The sequence below is a fragment of the Zalophus californianus genome, chromosome 4 (assembly GCF_009762305.2).
Source record: "Zalophus californianus isolate mZalCal1 chromosome 4, mZalCal1.pri.v2, whole genome shotgun sequence".
NCBI classification, from domain to species: domain Eukaryota; kingdom Metazoa; phylum Chordata; class Mammalia; order Carnivora; family Otariidae; genus Zalophus; species Zalophus californianus.
The window spans coordinates 125968464-125988804 of NC_045598.1; the positions used below are offsets into that span (position 1 = coordinate 125968464).

The 20341-nt window shown below is 41.5% G+C and overlaps 1 protein-coding gene across 3 annotated transcripts in view; it reads right to left on the minus strand.

Moving 5' to 3' along the window:
* The window catches only part of CRH (corticotropin releasing hormone), a 184623-nt gene that overhangs the window by 15345 nt on the left and 148937 nt on the right, over positions 1-20341 (minus strand). The gene's annotated exons all lie outside the window — the stretch shown is intronic.

Consider the following 20341-nt stretch of genomic DNA (forward strand, 5'->3'; position numbering starts at 1 on the left):
TCTAACCAGCAGTTGTAAATAGGAATGTGAGCTCTGGAGAGAAGTCTGAGCAGGAATGGAGAACTGGAACCCTTAACAAGAGGTTGAAGCCATGGCTTGGAATGGTCTAAGTGGAGCAGGATGAGAAGAGAAGCCAGGGAGGGAGGTGAGGACAGTCAAGATTTAAAGGATAGCCAGAGAACATGGGGGAGACTGAGGAGGGGTGGTTCAAGAGTGAGAAAGAGAACCAAGAAAGAATGGTCTCATGAAGCAGAAGGGAAGAGAGCTCTTGAAGGAGAGAGTAGTCAGAAAAGTAAAAATGCTACACAGAAGTGCCATGATATAAAGATCAAGAGAGATCCATTTGGTTTGGTAGGCAAAGCCAGGGGTCAAAGGGCTCAAAAAAGCAAAAGGGAACACTGAGAAAGCACAGAGATTTTAACTGCAGGAAGCAACCACCTCCTCTAGGGCCAGGGAAACAAAAGGCAGAGGTGGGAGCCACTGGAATCCAGGCCCTTGGAGGAGAAGCCCCATGGAGCTGGGCTCTGGCCTCTAAGCAGGGAGTGCTGCCCAGTAGGTGCTGACACGTCTGGAGCTCAGTGAAGGGCCTCAGGGAGCTGGGACTCAGGGGAGGGGAGCCCATTCAGCTAGAGCTGATGTCTTAGAAGCTTGGAAGATGGACCCAGCAGAGTAGAGTCTGGGACCTCTGAGGAGAAGGGCATGAGGATGGCTCTGGGGGTTCTGGCAGAAGCAGGAGACTGGAATCAACTACTCCACATGGAGTGTGGGGCTGTTGCTGGGGAGATGCTGACCAAAACAAGTTTCATACTAAGCCCGCAGTAAGGTGAGTTCCATACTGATCAGTAAAAGCATCTTAAGGAGATGGGAAAGATGGAACCCAGCGCACAGGTGCAAGGATTGGCCAAGACATAAGCAAGAGAACATCAATTCCTCTGAGAGGTGAAGATGTTGCACAAAGCCAAACAAACAAAACACCCACTTTGTAAGTGAAGTGCTGAGTCTACTACCAAATGACCTAAACTACCACATGATCTAAAGCACCTCTCCTCTTTTTGCCAAGGAGATCTTTCAGGTCTTCACACACATCACTGAGGCCTTCTTGGACCACCCTATCTAAAATTTTTACCCATCCTTTCCACATACCTGAAAACCCCCTTTCTGTTTGTCTTCCTTAGTGCTCACATTCTTACTTATCAGATTTATTTGTTGTCTCTCCAAAAAGCAGGGATTTTTGTCTGTTTTGTTCATTGTTGTAACCCAAAGTTAAGACAATACTTGGCACAAAGTAGGCGCTCAATAAATATTTGCTGAATACATGAATGAATGAAATACCCATTGTAAGTACTGCTGAAATAGAGCATGGGATACATTTTTGGGTTTAGAATATTTATCCACTAGTATTCAGATGCTTTCTCCTGGGCCCTGTGAGGGACATGGGAAAAGAAAATGGAGGAGTCTCTAATATCACAGAATTTATAACAGTTGAAGAAATGAAACAAATTAGCCCATATGGTAACAAAAGAATGAATGAACCCTGCCCTCCTTCTTCCCAGGCTATACTTCCCCCTTCACACTGGTCTACAACCATCTGTCCCTTTCTTGGATCCCTCACAGTCCACAGCATCCTTTCTGCCCCCCAGCCCAAGATTCACTGCCTTCAGCTGGTCCAGGTCATGAGCTCCAGTGGGCAGAGTTCTTGGCCCCCTCCTGGGAGTAAGATTAGAGGGTCTGGGCCCACTGGTGCAGCTTTCTCATACCTGACACGTGTGTGTTTTGAAAGCCTCATCAGAGCTGACTTTGATGGGCAGCAGGAGCCCTCCAGGCAGCGTGCTGCCAGTACTGTCAGCCCAAATTGGGTGATGGGGGGTTGGGGGTCATATCACCAACTGTCAAGGTGTTAGAAGAGATCTCAGAGTGCTTCATGGATGCAAAGGATGAAAATCAGCAACACTGAATATGCGTGTGCTGTTCTTAGAGGAAACACTGGGTAATAGTGCAGTACTCTGGACTATTCCCATAAAATTCTGTTTATTCTTTTTTGAGCAAAACCAAATTTAGTGTACCCAATGTATATGCACACATACACATGCCACATAGAAATGCACAGACAGCACACACACATCATCACCCACAATACACAAACACAGGCAGGTACTAAGTGTGTACATGCAGACACACAAAGGCACACATATACACACATTGCAGGGCTTGTCCTCAGCCAGAGAGTTTGGGGAAATAACTAAAAGAATGAATGAATGAATGAATGAATGAAGTTAATGTTTTATCTGTGATCACTTAACAGAGGATAGAACACAGTAACTATCTACTCTCAACCCTCCCAGTTTAAAACAGTTTCCTACTGAGGTAAGAGTTTAAGTTCTTTTTTAAAAAATTCAAAAGGGTTCCTCCCAAAAGCTTTTGCTACTACTAGAGTTTATTATTTTAAAGGATCCAATAATTTGTTGGGGACTTTTTCCTTTAAAGAGAGGAAGTCTCTCTGAAGAGAATGGCAGTGTGTTTACTAATAAATCATGCTGAAGCAGCAGAGTTGAGTTCATGGAAAGGGCACTGGACTGGCAGCCAATTGAACTGGATTCCAATCATTTCTCTTTACTATTGTTAGATGCAACTGTGTGCAAATTACTTCTTTCTCTCAGAGTCTCAGTTTTCTCATTTATAATTGGGTGGTGAGGTAGGAAAATATTTACTTAAATATAGTGCATTGATCATCCATACTCATCTATATTCTGCCCTAAGACTTCCCAAAATAGAGAAAGCTACAGATTGGTTCTCAACTGGGTGGGAATTTTGCCCTACTCCCCAGGGATATTTGTCAATGTCTGAAGACACTTTTAGTTGTCATGACTGGCATCTGGTGGGTAGAAGCCGGGGATGCTGCTAACCATCCTTCCATGCACAGGACAGGTCTCACAACAAAGAATTATGCAACCTAAGATGTCAAAAGTGCCAAAGTTAAGAAATCCTGCTCTTGACCCAACAGTTGATCTTGTACTTTTAAACCCTCTCCTAATTAGCAGACTGATAGACATGTATCTACCTACTGCTATGGACTGAAAAGTAACCTCCTAAAATTCATATTTGAAGTCCTAGCCCCCAGTACCTCAGACTGTGGGTATATTTGGAGATAGGGCCTTAAAGAAGAGGTAATTAACTTAAAATGAGATAATTAGGGTGGGTCCTAATCCAGTCGGCCTGCTGCATTTATAAGAGGAAGGGACACCAGGGACACAAAAACTCAGAAGAAAGGCTATAAGGGGACACAGTGAGAAGATGACTGACACTGGCCAGAGAGGCCTCGGGAAAAACCAAATCTGCCAACACCGTGATCTTGGACTTGCAGCTTCCAGAACTGTAAGAAAATAAATTTCTGTTGTTTAAGCCACAGGGTCCATGGTATTTTGTTATGACAGCCCTAGAAAATTAATACACCCACTTCACAAATAACAAGAGGATTCTTTTCCAAAGCAATGGAATGCCCACAGAGAAAAGACCTCCAACCTGACAGTTATGGGTCCCCAGGACTATTGCCTACTTCCCCACATCACATTAAAGGGAATGGCCAACCAGCAAGCATTGGCCCCTCCCCTTCCCCTTACACACACACACACACACACACACCCCTCAAGATCAGTTTATTGTCTGGTTCCTAAATATGATGGAACAGCCAAATATCATTGGACTTTTGAAGAAATTCTACAACACAAGAGAGAGACCAAAATAAACAAGCAGAACATGTAACTCTGAAAAGAACAGACATACTTTAGAAAAACTTTTAAAAGTTTAACTTTTAAGAACTCTTTAATTAATATTCCTAGAAAGAGTAAAAAAATTATTACATCAACAAAACACAAATAGCTAATGAGGAAGGACTACTGTAAAATAAAAATATGACTCTGAAATTCAAATAAATTGTGGATAAAATCTAATAAAATCACCAGGTAGTGGGACACAGAGAAGTGAAAAACTAAGAGAAAAGGTAAGATTTATAGAGGATCAGACCAGGAAGCCTCACATCAAATCAATGGAGCGACAGAGAGAGAAAACAAAAGGGAGGAAATCATCAAAGAGATATCACAAAGGATTTTCCAAGAGTCAAAGGACATGAATGTACAAATTAAGATGCCAATCAAGTGTCCAAGGCAATGAGCTAACTAAATTACATACATGCATATACACGTGCACATAGACACATCCAGGCTCAGCATTATAGAAGTTCAGTATTTCAGTAATAAAGAGAAGATACCAAGAAGCTTCAGCAGGAAAAAGAGAAATTTAAAAGATACGTATAAAAAAATAAAAACTCTCACCAGCATCAGACCTCTCGTCAGCTGTACTGAATCTGAGAAGACCGTGGAGGAAAGGGCTTCAAGGTTCTGCGTTAAAATGACTGTCAGCCTTGAATTCCATACTGAACTAACAATCAAGGATTAGGGTAGAAAAAGCCATTTCCACAACTGCATAAACTGAAAAACACCACATTTCACACTTGTAAGCAGTACCACCCTGAGATCCCTGCCCCGTAGGAGTGCAGTTCCTTGAAGTTCTAAATTCCCTCCTGGGCTCTGGGACTTAGAGCCAGATGGGGAGACCCAAGCTCAGATCTGATTTTGAATGGGATCTGGTCTTCAGAAACATCTTTGAAATTTCCTAAGGCCTCCTCCAGAGCCTGGGACCAGCCAGGGTCAACAGAACCCTCCTGGGAAGCACCTTAGCCCAGACCACATCCATGTCTTCTTTCATCCCCTTCCTCATGTTCTCTTATCATCTGCCCTATCCATATGCCAAAAGGTTTCTTGAGGTCCTGGGCCGACCCTGGTTCCAGAAGGACATTCTGGCAAGTGGAATGCTCATGCTGCATGGTTCATAAATTCTTTCATAGAGTCATGTGAGACTGGGCTACCAGAATGGCAGTGTACTGACTCTCAAACACTGGATATAGGACAAGTTCAACACCAACAGACCCTTGACTTAAGCTACATGTGTGGGCCCATGTGTTAATTCTCATCTGGCTTTGTTTTATGGTGCTATATCTGATCCTTGGCACCCAAGGCTAACCCAGGGTGGCAGCAGGTATCCTTTATTCTATGTGACCCTGACTAATGTTCTCTTCTGCCTCCATTTGATGTGAGGACATTACACTTTCCCAAGTCAGCTAAATCTATGCCTGATGAGAGACAGCCCTTCCTTGTGCCAGTGAGGCCTCTTTTTGCATTCATCTCTGCTGGTGCCAATGAATGGAAGGCAGGGTGCAGTTAACATTAACATAATCACTTTCTAGGAATGTAGTGGTTGCTGCATAAAGAATTCAAAAGAAGACAGATTTGAAAGATGTATTGTTCTAGATTTATGTTATAAAATTCCAAGTGGTAAATTCAACATAACCAGAACACAAATTATTGTTCACATTTCCCTGCATATTCTGGATAAGAACTTCATCTGTGGTCATCATCAATGAAATACAGTAATAACATTTGAGGAAGTCATTAGAAGCCAGTATTCACAAGTGGCTTGATGGATGATATTGCATCATAACTAACAATAACCAGCATTCAATAATTGTATCACAGAATTGCAGAAATACAGATCTATATTGTTTCAATGCATACAGTTTCCCACATGAACTCACAAGAATCGTGAGCAATAACAGTATTGCTATTTTTTTTCTCATGGTGGGAGCCAGTCAGGAATAATGCACTTGACAATAAAGAATATGGAGAATAAAGAAGAATCTTCACATATACGGACTGAATATTCCTTTAAGTGTAAACTTCTTGGTTTTGCTATTAAGTATAATTCCTGTTGGAAATAAAATCTTTAGAAAATCAATCTTTAAAAAAACAAAAAACCAAAATGCTGACAAGAAGCAATGTAATCACTGTCTTCCACTTGGCTCTAGAGCAAACCACATTTACTTAACCACACTTAGGTAAACAGTTTATTGACTGTAACCTTTTATAAACAACTTATAAACAAGACACTTAAGGGATGCCTGGGTGGCTCAGTCGTTTAAGCGTCTACCTTCGGCTCAGGTGATGATCCCAGAGTCCTGGGATCGAGTCCCACATTGGGCATCCTGCTCAGCAGGGAGCCTGCTTCTCCCTCTGTCTGCCTCTCCCCCCAGCTTGTGCTCTCTCTCTCTCTTTGTCTCTCTGACAAATAAATAAAATCTTTAAAAAAAGACATGAGACACTTAATTATGATCATAAAGCAGAATGTAAATGTCACCAACTTTAGTAATACAAGACAAAAATTCAAATGATGGACACTTGGGAAGTGGGAAGAGGGGTAAAAGAAAGAGTGGGGGGCCAATGGCTTCATCTTTTAAAGCGTGAAGCTAAGGATTATAGCTTCATGATAAATTTAGAAATAAAATGGTATACCTTCTGCAGTCACAAAGTTATCCCATGAAGAAACTAACAATAGTGATAAGACTATGTTGGGAGGCTGGATAGGGAAATGGTAAGTCTAATGAACTAAATTTTCATATATTAGAGCACTAGATATAAGATAATGTCTAAAATTGAATTCGGTAAGATATTATCTTCTACAGAGTGGGATCTGAGATGCAGTGGGGATAAGAAATTTATTTTCATGACAAATATTTTATTTTAAAACTATATGAAGCATTTCTTTGTTAAAAATAAGTTTTAAGGGGCACCTGGGTGGCTCAGTCAGTTAAGCGTCTGCCTTCGGCTCAGGTCACAATCCTGGGGTCCTGGAATTGAGCCCCATATTGGGCTCCCAGCTCAGCGGGGAGCCTGTTTCCCCCTCTCCTGCCACTCCCCCTGCTTGTGCTCTCTCTCTCTCCCTGTCAAATAAATAAATAAAATCTTTTTAAAAAAATAAGTTTTAAATACAAAAGAAACTAAAGTATGATGGCTGGACAAGATGATTTTTTTTAAAACATAATTAATTATGTTTCTTTTTTTTAAAAAAGATTTATTTATTTATTTGAGAGAGAGAGAGAATGAGAGATAGAAAGCACGAGAGGGAAGACGGTCAGAGGGAGAAGCAGACTCCCTGCTGAGCAGGGAGCCTGATGTGGGACTTGATCCCAGGACTCCAGGATCATGACCTGAGCTGAAGGCAGTCGCTCAACCAACTGAGCCACCCAGGCGCCCTGGACAAGATGATTTTTAAGATTCCTTTCACATCTAAAATCCAAGGAAAGTGCTTCCAAAGCTTAGTCCACTGAGGAGGAACCCTGGAATTTTTCCTGTCAGAAAGACTATCTGAACAGAAGCTAGTCCATGCCACTGGGAACTGCACAAATATTATTTTGATATATGTCAAATTTCTACTTCTGACCTTATTTTATCCTCTCAGTAGCTCTATGAAGCAATTATTATAATCATCTGGGTTTTAGAGATGTGGTTCAATGAGATTAACTTAGCTTTCCTGAGTGACATGAGCTTTAAATTGCTAGAAGGCAGATGAACACATGGTTTTCTCGTCACTCTAAGTCCTCTTCTTTCCCACCATATCATGCCTCTTGTGGGCAGAAAGAGAAAAGTAAGAAAAATTATCTGCCCAAGGGCCAGTTCCCCAGTGAGAGGTTTATATAACTGCCCTATGATCATAGGTTAGCTCCCTGGGAATCCGACAGAGAAGGAGGGCAAACTATAGCCTCCTTTTCTACTTAGGCTCATGAATATCAGTGATCTGTCAGCACACTTCACCAAAGCTTTGAGAGCTCATCAAAAGACTTGGAAAGGCCCATCAAAGCGATGGGCACCAACAGAGCATACAGCGTCCAGAGGGCACTGGCTACAACCATTTGGACTCCCCAGCTGCAGCATTTTTTCTTATGTTTGACCCACCCTCCTTCTTGTCATCTTTTGCAAGTCCCAAGTCATGGTGATATACTCCTACATTTCTTTCTCATGCTGCAATGAGGAGAATGCTTCCAGGACACGTGACTGTCAGGAGTGTAGGAACTCCAGGAAGATTTGGGGTAGGATGCAGCTCATGCCTGTCAGACAGAATTTCCCAATACCTGTCTTCCCAGGGAGCGCTGGACCTCTCAAGTTACCTGCTCCAGACTCCTGCTTGGTGCTGCAGGGCTGCAGAGTATCCAAGGAGGGTACGTTTCCTGCTACTATAACAACAGAGTCCTCGACCTGCAGAAATCCATGCGAAACTGGAGACAGCTTATAGAAATCTCCACTGAAAATACTTTATATTTCAAGTGGTTCTGCCAAATTGGAAACTATAGCCTTAGAGCAACTTTGTGAAGTCATTGTGGTCCCCACCTGATTCCTCCTCCTTCCTTCTCTAAGTGTTCTCCTTTCCCCGCCCCCAACACTGGCTTCTCAGAGATGGACTCCACAGTGCACCCTCCATTTGGGTCAGAACAACAATGCCTCTCCAGATTTCCTCCACCTTCCCTCTTTTCTGTGAGCCGAATTTAAGAGATAGGCCAGTTAACTTGATAATTAATGGCATTATATGCTATATATTGATGTACTGTCCCTCCTGGTAACACGTTTGCATTCTGCAGGAGGCCTTCACTGCCTAAGTCTAAATGCTTGATAGATGGAGGACCATGTGTGCCCTGGCAGGTCTACTGATGTAGTGGCTATTTTGAAGCAAATACCTCCAAACTCCTCAAATCACCTCAAAGAGGCGGCACCTGATGTCACTGATGCAGAGTGTGAGAGCTGTCCTGGGGCACAATGAATGACACGGGCCACTTAAAAGTTCCATTGTCCTAGTGCTCTCTTTACTGTAGTAATGTAGAATATTGTTCTTTGGCCTCTACATATTTCTTAATATTACATTTAATGCTATTTCAGTTTCATCAGGCCTCTTTGGCCACACTAAGACCCAACATACCAGAATTACACTATTTAGTAAAATAAACTCAGATCACTTCCACACGCCAAAGAAAGAAGGGTACAGTTTCCTTGACATGTGGACTTATATTTTTAATTCGTGTTCTTAAAAATATTCAGAAAAAACATAAAGGGAATACATTCAAAGGGTCAAATTCAGTCTTAAGAAAAACAAGAAATAAAAAGGTACTGAAATAAGTATGAGGAAAAGAGCAATTTACATATAAATCTTACAGAATCATTTTTCATAAGACTTATATATTCTAAATGAAACAGGAACCGATGTTTTATTTTTTTATTTTTTAAAATATCTTGGTTTCTTTTCTAAGATTTATTTATTTGAGAGAGAGAGAGAGCACAAGTAGGGGGAGCAGCAGAGGCAGAGGGAGAAGCAGACTCCCCGCTGAGCAGAGAACTGACATGGGGCTCGATCCCAGGACCCCGGAATCATGACCTGAGCCAAAGGCAGATGCTTAACCAACTGAGCCACCCAGGCGCCCCCAAACAACGTTTTAAATAAACATATAAGCTCTGTCTTTTAGTGGTTAGGATATATAAACTTAGCCTAAATTTCTTGAATGGATATGCAATAAACTATTTATAACATTTTCTCTGTCCTACTTAACTTATGACTAATCCTAAACAATTAGAGAGTCAGATGGCCGAGTATTTAAAGAAGCAAACATCCTAAATAAATAGAATGTCATTTCTAACTGAAATCCAGAGCTCCAAGCCCCTTTAGATACATGGCTATGGGGTCACTCACCAACAGCTACAAAAGGAAGCTGCAAAAGGAATCCTACAGAATCCTGCGACTTGAAAATAAGGAAAAACAAAGGATCCTTCAGATCTGGATAGCATGGTCATCTGGTGGGGGCCAGGAAGACTCCCCAGGCACCTCTAATAATATCAAAAGCAATTTTCAATTTTCTATATACCTCATGAAATTCTACCATGTGGACCCTTCTCTTGAAAATTTGGGAAATAAAAACCTGCATCGACTGCTGATTTTTTTATGACGCCAACATTCCTAAAACCTCTCAACACCTCCTCCCCCAACAAGAGAAACCTTTTATAAAGCAAGGCTGGGTCTGCCCCCAAAACCTATCATTTCACTAACACTTAAAAATATTTTCTCAACCTTCCCAAGCAGTGCTCAAAATCAGCTTGATATATATAGAGAGCCTCCTTTGTGGAATAACAAGATTATTTTTATCATTTTCCGATTCTCAAAAATCTGACCTGTCACCAAAGAACTTCTAAAAATATCAGGATGATAATGATATCCTTCGTCATTTCCCTCCTGGCTAATGGCTGCATTACTAGAGTTGGGTTTTTATTTATTTTCTGAGGGTCCTCTCTGATCATAGCACTCATCTTGTCATTGCTTCAAGATGTGGGACAGAATAGCTATCTTGGGAAGGTGGCTGATTTTTTTCCCCACCTTTAAAGACAAGGTGTTTTTGCAAAACATTCAGCTCAATTCACCCTCTGCCTATCTCTTAAATCACATTTTTGAGTTGGAAGTATATTGGAATGGATCCTAGAAAACAAATGCTGACTGAGGAGAAGCATTTTGTTCTTTTACCACAGCCAATTCAACACAGCAGCAGCATTACCGAGCGCCTACTATGTGCCAGGAATATAAAGATGAATAAAATGCTCCTCAAAGAGCTCACAACTTACCAGAGCAGACAGTCCCGCTAACAAATAACAGTAGTATGCTATGATAAGAGCTATAATTTTATTGTTGTTTATATAAACATACGAGAATAAAAACACCAGTAAGAGAGCAACAGATACTGTCTAGGGAAGTCAGAAAGGAAATGGGAAGCCAAATGATGTATTAGAGATAGATCCCAACAGTCTCTTACTGCTCAGAGATTCTGTCCCAATCTTGATATATCTGGGATTGGAAAAAACAAAACAAAACAAAACAAAAAAACTGGTTCTGAGAGTTGTTAGAAGCATATGCTTTTTGGAAAGAATTTGGAATATACCTGTGAGGATAAGTCCTCTCCCATTTATTCTTGGGGGTTCATTTTGTTGTCTTTTTTTAGTCATGCACAGATCAAAGTACCTACTCATTGGTCTTGCAGATCCCTGAACAAAGGAGTGTTCCAACTATAAATGCCTCACATGGAGACAACTCATTACTCTGATAATGATGAATTCTATTTTCAGATTGGGCAAGATACATCAATATGTTGTCAACCATTATATTGTCTATTACGTTGTCAACAGGTTTTCCCATACTTTGACTGTAGGTCTCGGGGGACAAGATAAAGGAGACTTCCAAGCAGGGACAAGAGTAGGCCCTTGTTCTAGTGGCAGAAGGCTAGGGCCAGAGGGGACTGAGAGCCAGTAGAGGACTGTCTTCACAGGGACATGACAGTGGAATCTAAAAATAGTGACAGATGGTATCTGATTTAGGTCTTCCTTATCTCTGTAGTAAAGTTCATCAAACATCATTACGTCATGTTGTTGTGTTAATAAGTACTGGTGGATAAGAAGAAGGTTCTATACTCATGCTTTGCAGCTGATTGAACTAAAGCAGGCTGTGACATCAGAAAAATTCTTATGAGATGGCCAGAGGTAAGTGGGGCAAAGTTGGGAGAGGGGTGGGACTTGGGTAGCACCTAGCTGAGTGGTAAGGGAGAGACCTGGGGTCCCAAGTGTTCCTTTTACAAACTCTCAATCAAGCCTCCTGCTTTCAGCCCTGCTCCCACTCTTGCCTTCATGGATTCCATGTGTTTCCTACTCTAAGCCTTTCCAAGATTCTACCTCAAAATTGGCTTGCTTGCTTTCTCGTTCCTTCCCGTTGCCTTCTTTCTCCTGCAGACAAGCAGCTTTCAACTGTCCCTAGTCTAATAAGCATGTTACTGTCTTCTGTTGGCTTTCCCGCTTCCAAAATTGAGTTTTTCTCTCTCACCATCTCTCCTTTCTCTTGTTCTCATAGGTTCATGCATTTTAAATTCCTTTACTGTGAGGTTTTGCACAGGAGTGGAGATGAATGCATGTGTTCAATCTATGGTTTTCTTTCTCAGTATATTTTGTTTATCTATTCATTAACATTCTATTTACTTGAAAATAACATGACACCAGTACCTTGCTTACAATTAGCACTAGACCCCTAAAAGGGCTTATAAAATCAAGACCCTCAAGGTTGGAATGAACTATAAATGTCAACCTGTCTGAGCTCTCATCAGACGTTTAATCCAGGAAATTCTTTAGCTTGCCTGATACAAATTTAATTTATTGAGTAAAAATGCATAAAGCTAGGTTATGATTTTGTATATCGTTATATATCATATTTAATAATACTAACAATAGCTGCCACTTATGATACACTTTCCATGTGCCCCACCCTGTGCTAAGGGGCATTTATGCCTCCCCACAATCCTATGAGGGAAGTATTATCATGGTGCACTACTCCGACCACCCCCAACATTTTGCAGAGAAGGAACCTGGGGTTTAGCGCAGGTTTAACACTCTGATTGCTGGTAGCTTGTATGTGACAGGCAGAGCCTAATTTTGAGCCAGCTTTCTCAGATTCCAAAGCTTATCCTCTTAGCTGTGATGGTTCCAGATTTAACACTATAAGACCTAAAGAAGTTAATTGTTTCTGCAGGGTGTCTGATGTGTGCTTTCTGCTTTTTTTCACTTGGAGTTTTATTTTTTTATTTTTTTTTTAAAGATTTTATTTATTTATTTGAGAGAGCAAGAATGAGAGAGAGAGAGAGAGCACATGAGAGGGGGGAGGGTCAGAGGGAGAAGCAGACTCCCTGCTGAGCAGGGAGCCCGATGCGGGACTCGATCCCGGGACTCCAGGATCATGACCTGAGCCGAAGGCAGTCGCTTAACCAACTGAGCCACCCAGGCGCCCTCACTTGGAGTTTTAGCCATTAGTGATGTTGTACTTGTTTATTGTTGTCTACATTTGGGTCTTTAGGGTTATGATCCACAGTAGTCCCAGGTTGACTTTGTCTGCCAAATTACTTTTCTTTTAAATTAAGATGAACTCAGGAAATAAAAAGAGTTTTTAAATTAGTTTAGGTCAAACGAGGAAGGTAAATCTGTTGTCAAAAAGACAGGCTAATAATTTCTAGGTAGATAGATGCATTTATTATCCATTATATAAAATCACTATAGCTTATATATTAAGTATAGTTAAATTAGCATGTTGACCAAGCCAAAGATTCTGGGTTTGGTGGGTTCTTTTTGCTAAAAATAACCACACAGATCCTCTTACACTGTTGGTGGGAATGCAAGTTGGTACAGCCACTTTGGAAAACCGTGTGGAGGTGCCTCAAAAAATTAAATATAGAGCTACCCTATTACCCAGCAATTGCACTACTGGGTATTTACCCCAAAGACACAGATGCAGTGAAAAGAAGGGCCATATGCATCCCAATGTTCATAGCAGCAATGTCCGCAATAGCCAAACTGTGGAAAGAGCCGAGATGCCCTTCAACAGACGAATGGATAAAAAAGATGTGGTCCATATATACGTGGAATATTACTCAGCCATCAGAAAGGATGAATACCCAACTTTTACATCAACATGGATGGGACTGGAGGAGATTATGCTAAGTGAAATAAGTCAAGCAGAGAATGTCAATTATCATATGGTTTCACTTATTTGTGGAACATAAGGAATAGCATGGAGGACATTAGGAGAAGGAAGGGAAAAATGAAGGGGGGAATCGGAGGGGGAAACGAACCACGAGAGACTATGGACTCCGAGAAACAAACTGAGGGTTCTAGAGGGGAGGGCGGTGGGAGGATGGGTGAGCCCGGTGATGGGTATTAAGGAGGGCACGTACTGCATGGAGCACTGGGTGTTGTATGAAAACAATGAATTGTGGATCACTACATCAAAAACTAATGATGTATTGTATGGTGATTAACATAACATAATAATAAAAAAAACAACCACAGAGTTTTCTTGTCAGCAATTTCAATGTTTGTGGGTACACTATTAGAAGAGGCAGATGTAACAGAAACTACCCAGAACCCCAAATCAGAAGACCCAGGGTTGAGTCACAGTTCTGCATTTCTGTATTTTGAACAATTTATCTAATTTCTCTGAACCATGGCTTCAGGATATGTAAAAAAAAAAAGAAACTAATGCACAACAGTACTTTGAGCACCACTGAGACAATGTATGTGTAAGTGCTTAGCAGAGAGTAAGAGCTTAATAAAAGCTCATCTATCAGTTTGCTCCAAGAGACTCTAGCAAGTGTTGAAGAAATACTTGTTGAATAAATTAGGGAATAGGAGATATATTGGAGGATACGTACAAGCAAACAGAAGAGGTTGGGTGTCTGAAACATCTTTCTAAAGCATCCCCAAGATTCCCAGGGATGGCCCCTCTAATTGTAACAGCTGTACTAGTCACAGAGAGGCAAGAAACTTGAAATGTCAGCTCATTTAACTGTGTAGGGATCTGTGATGCGTGGCAGAGTATTACCTGTGACTTGTTTTACCTCTACCATTATTAACTCTAAATCCTGCCCAGCAAATCTCAGCATTGAGTTTTATCTGAGTGCAGAAGATAGTAGAATCTTCTCTTAGACTCACTATGGATGTCTTCCAAGGATAAACAATGCCACAGGAAAGGCAATTTATCTACGTAAATACTATTATCTTCTAATGTCCAAAGTCTGCCAGACATAAATTTAAATCCCAACAGAAAAGTCTTTGAAAAGTTTGCCTCTGTCCTAGGTCTTCCAACATCAGAAAGATTTCAGAGAGAAAGGGGGACATCTTTATTCTCTTGGGTATTCGAGAATGATGGCTCAGACTGGAGGTGGCATTGGGAATCCCACCAAGAACTGAAGGCTTAGACTTAAATCAGAGCAGCCCTCATGTACAGATGTTTCTACAGAATGTCCAGTAGGGCCCTATATACCAGGAATATGTTGAGGGCACAGCCAACTCCTGTAGAGTCATTTCAGATTGGACCCAGGCTCCTTAGAAATCTTTTGTGTTCAGTCCCACTGAAAATGGCTTGATATTATGGATTCATGAAGAAAGGCAGGCATGGGACAAAAGATATTTGTCTCATATCTTTCCTGATTATCCTTCAAATGGTCCTATCCTAGAGATACATACCTCTCAAGCAAGAAATCATTCTGACTCTCAAAGATGTCTATAAAAAAAGTGGGTGATCAGAGTAGTACAATGAATAGGTCCTTAGTGAGCCAGGAGCTACAAGACTGAACTCCAGTCCCAGCTCTGTCACCGACAGAGCATTTCAAGTTACTTAATCTCTCTGAACCTAGGTTTGTTGTTTTTTAATTTAAAAAAAAATTAATGAGAACATGGGATTAGATTATCTCTGTGGACCCTTCTAATTCTAAATATCTCTGATATATCCATTAATCTGACAGGAATGAGCCTAGCTAATAAAATCATATGAGTAGCAAGGAACATTCCAGAGCTAACACTACAGTCAAATACTTCTTATTTCCTCTGTTGAGTGTCTGATGGAACTGAATTATAGGGTGGGGCTTCTGGATCCTTGTCTGAGCTGCCCACACCAGAAAAAAAGATGAGCTATGGCCTTTAAGCTGTTGAAAAGTTGAATTTCTCATAACCTAAGTAACTTTGACACTATGCACCACAGCCTGACAATTAAATTTTTTTCTCTCTCTCTCTAAATTTCAACCAGTGGATATGCTACATTGAGAGTGAAACCATTCTGATGTAAAGACATCTCTTTTCTCTCATCAGAGCCTAAAAAGCTGTCAGTGCCAGTTTCCTTATTAGTAACCAATCTGCTTGCTCAGACAGTGCCTCAGAGTTTAAACCAAGTGAAAATGCTGTTCTCCAAGAACAGAGGAGCAAACACAGCTGAGGAATCGAGTTGAGCTGAGGTGGTTTGCAGAAGGCCACAGGAGCTGAAATTAAATGTGTTGCTCACCTCACCAAGACAGGGAAAGCAGAGTGCTGCTCAAGCCAGTGATGTGTATGTGGTGCCTGGAAAAACATTCTCTATGGCTGCATTCAAGTAATTGCTCAGCTCATGCCTTGGCCCATGATTGCCTTTTTCCTTCATTAGGCACTCTTTTGAATCAGCCCAAGTGACACAGTCTTCTCCAAGGGAGTTGCTTCCAGCTTGACAGAATAACCATGGAGCCCCATTCCTTTCCTGCCAATGCACAGGAAACACGCCATGTACCATCTTCAACCTAACCTGTATCTAGTTTATTGCAGAGCAAGGGAGTCTGGAAGCTTGGTCTGCACCCCAAAAAAACTCTAAGGCCCTTGAGCAAATGGGTCTCAAGGAAATCTGCTGAGGGTGGTTTGTCACAAAACAATAAGACCCCAAAGACAGGTGGCCATTAGTCTCACTGGAGGAAAACAAAACAATGAGGACACTAAAAGGAGAAAGCGTTTTTCATAGACTTCCATGTGAATATCATGGGACGTAGGACATGGGTAATGGACGTGAAGGAGGAAGGGTGGAGTGAAAACTGGCATCCTGGAAGATCCCAGTAACAGAGAGCCCTGGATCTGAAGGCAATGGAAGTAAACTGGGAATCTAGCAAAGCCCATATTTTCTGTGGGCATTTTTGTCATCCTCCTTAGTCCCTCACCTCCCCAGCTGTTGGAGCCAATGGTTCTGTCCTGCAGTCTAGGTACTTTCAAAGGGACAAGTGAGCAATTTTCTGCCTCCAAAGGCCCCTATATTTCCTTGATCCTCAGATCAAAAATCTCTTTGGAGATTTAGGTGACAATACCCATTTTACCATCATTAAAATGAAAATACCTTGCTGAATTAAAACATCACCAGGAAAGCCAATTAAATCAATCATTTGGATATGAGCACTGAAAATCTCCACATGGGTTCTTCTGTGTTCTTCAATAATACTCACTCTTCTGTCATAGCCTGGTGGTTATCTGAGTGTAAGTACTTTATTTTTTACTGTGGCAAAATATACATCCAGAAAAGTGTACGTATTAGAAGTGCATAGCTTTACAAACTGAACACAACCATGCAACCAGCGCCCAGATCAAGAAACCAAAAATCACTAGAAACTCTTTCCCTGACCCCTTCCAGCCACTCTTACCCTTAAGAGCAACTCTTATCTGGCCTTACAACAGGATAGATTAGTTTTGCTGGGTTTGTACTTTATAAAACTGAAACTATATGGCCTGTTCTTTTCTGTATCTGTATTATTTCCCTCACCAGTGTTGGTGAGATTCATCTATATTGTTGGGTATAGCTATAGATTATTCTCATCACGATGAGTATGGTATCCCACTATAAATATACCACACTGTACCATTCTACTGTGGTGGGCACTATGGTAGCTTCCAACTGGGGCCTATTTCAAATAGTGCTGCTGTGAATATCTTGATACCTGTTTTTGGTAAACATATGTAGTCAGTCATATTTTCTTATAATATCTGGCCCTACAGTAGATGATCATGTATTTATCTGCTTTTCCAGACCCCATTTTAAAAAGCTCAGTGAGAAAGTATGTGCTGGGTGTATTTAGAAATTTATTAGAAAAAAATAGGGTGGTCTGATTTTCACATTGTCTCTCCACAATATTTTGGCAGTTTGTTCTCTAAAATCAAGCAGCAACAACTAAGCTTAAGCTGCAGCCTGAATTCTTATTACCGTGGGATCACAGCATTCTCACTTGACAGACTCCTCCCGCCTCCTGGCAACGGCTCGTAATCACCCCAGCTATGTCGTCTATTTTCAGCTCATATAAAATTCTTTTTTTTTCAAAAATACTTTTTCCCAGTCTAGTTTTTCTTCTTTAAAATTCTTTGATTTTTAAATTAAAATATAGAGTAGTTCAGCCTAGTATCTTATCTTCAAAATGACACTGAAAAATATTTTATGGGAATGTGGGAGAGAATAACCTTTCTACTTCCTCAGAGGAGATCCAGTGTTCTGTATTTTAATATGGAAACTTAATGAGCAGATTCAGAAAAACTATTCCCAGGCTATGTGTGTTGTGGGGGCAGAAGGTGAGTGATTAAAACATGGTCTCCAAATTCTTTGACATCCCTCCCCTCAAGAGGTAGAATCTGGGTAGACGGTGACTGGTTTGACCATTTGAGTAAAGCAGAAGTGATGCTGTGTGACTTCATGGCTGGGTCATAAATGGCCATGCAGCTCCTATTTGGTTCTCTTGGAATGTTCGCTTTTAGGATGTTCCCTCTCAGAAATTAAACACCGTGCTGTGAGGTACCCAAGCCACCTGGAAAGCCACCACATGTAGGCACTTTGGTCAATAATGCCAGTTCAGCCCAGCGTTTGAGTTCATCCCAGCTGCTATGGGGTTGAATTGTTCCCCCCCCCCAAAAGATATGCTGAAGATCTAACCCTCAGTATCTCAGAATGTGACCTTATTTGGAAATATAGTAATAAGTTAAGATGAGGCCATTTGGAGTAGTGTGGGCCCTTAACATGTCCTTATGAGAGAGAGAAGAACATCATGTGAAAACACAAACACACAGGAAAAACAGCCATGTACAGATAGAGGTGGAGAGTGAAATCATGCTGCCACGAGCCAAAGAGCACCTGGGGCCACCAGAAGCTGGAAGATACAAGGAAGGATCCACACCTAGAGCTTTTGAGGGAACATGGCCCTGCTAACACCTTGATTTAGACTGCTAGCCTCCAGAACTGTCAGAGAATACATTTTTGTTGTTGTAAGCAACACAATTAATAGTATTTTCTTACAGCAGCCCTAGGAAACTAACACACCAGCCCAGGTGCTAAACATGTGAGTGACAAAGCCCTCAGTGATGCCAGCCCCTAGCCACTAGAGTCTTCTCAGCTGAGGACCCAGGCATTGTAGAACAAACAAGCCATCCCTACTGCACCATTTCTGAATTCCTGGCCCACAGAATATGTTACGGCAAAGAGGTTACTTTGTGCCTCTAAGTTTGCAGTATTTTGTCCCATGCTACTAGTAGTAGAGCAGGAACCATCAGAGTTTCAGACATGGCAGCATGAGGCCAGGCCCCTCAGTGTACCCTACACAAAAGCCTGACCACTCATCTCTGCTCTGAAAATGTGCTCAGCATCAGTGTCCATTGACACAAAAGAGTAATTCAATCCTTGGGTATTCTGCAGGAAGCATGGGCTTTGAACCTGGAACAACATGTACCATAAGCCAAGCTATGCTAAAGGATTTCACATGGATTATCTCATTTAATTCTTCCAACAGCCCAAGGAAGGAGGTCCTATTTTAAGGCCACTTTTATAAATGAGGACACTGAGGCACTAAGAGGTTTAGAAACCTTGCCCTGAGTCACACAGTTCATAGTGGTAAAGCATAGGCTTCACACTTAAGGAAATGGCACCAAGAACCAAGAAATTTACTACAGTCATTGGAAAGAAAGGATGTGATGCAGCTGGTTTCCAGTGCAGGACAGTGACCCAAATGTTTATTTGCTTACTTAATGGACATTTCTTGGAGTTCTAGTCTGTGTTGCTGTGTCACTTTGGGAAGGCACAGTCTTATTGCCTTAAAGATTCAGACATGTAAACAAGCATCTTTTTATTGGTCCAAAGTTGAATTATTCAAAAGAAACTGTCTTGATTAGGAAAATGAGAGAAAATAAAGCAAACCAGTACAAGGAAACAATGGGGTTTCCTTGCTGGTAGAAGCAGAGAGAAAGTTGAAGTCAATGATAGCTAAAATTCTAAACTAGAAAACAAGTTTGGGTTAATCAAGCAGTGGAATGTGAAACTGAGCTGTGATTGGGTCCTATGAATCCAAGCAAAGCCCCACATATCCTCAGTGGCCCAAGGCATCCGATTAGATCATATCTAGCACGGCTGGGACAAAAACACTCATGACCACATCTAGATGAGTTCACTTTTAGACTTTCTTTTTCCTTCAATCAAAATGTACCCTTCCAGGTCCCAAAGGAGAGGGAAAAGGAGGAAAAGTCAGGGAGAATAGTTTGGTGGACAAAGGCATTTTCCTGCTCTCCCAATGCTCAAGACAGCCTGGCCACAATGGTCCCTCAGAGTGGTCACCTGGGAAGGTGGGCAGAGAAACAATTCCAGACTCAAGGATTTTGCCTCTGATGGATGGCCCTGACTGTCGTCCAACTACTTGAGGGGTGAGGGTGTTGTACTGTTTTGCAAAACTGGCAGAAATAGGTCAATGAAGTGCCCGGAACCTTAGCTCACTCTCCTGGCTTTTTGTCCTCTCAGCCCAGTCACGACTGCTTTAACCTTTTCTTCAAGTGGAATGTTCCTTCAACAACTTAAAATAGTTTCCAAAAATGTCTCACAGGAAAAAGAAAAGGTGAAGGTTACATGGAGCTGGCTCACCCATTTTGTGAGCTAAGATGAGTACTTTGATTTTTTATTTCTGATATATTTTATTACTGCTTTAAAAGGAGAGAGTTAAAGGCATCTGGGGATGTTCAGTCAGGGAAGGAGTTCAGTGCAGGACTTCTGCCGACCCTCTAGAATATCTGGCACCCACTGGTCCTCT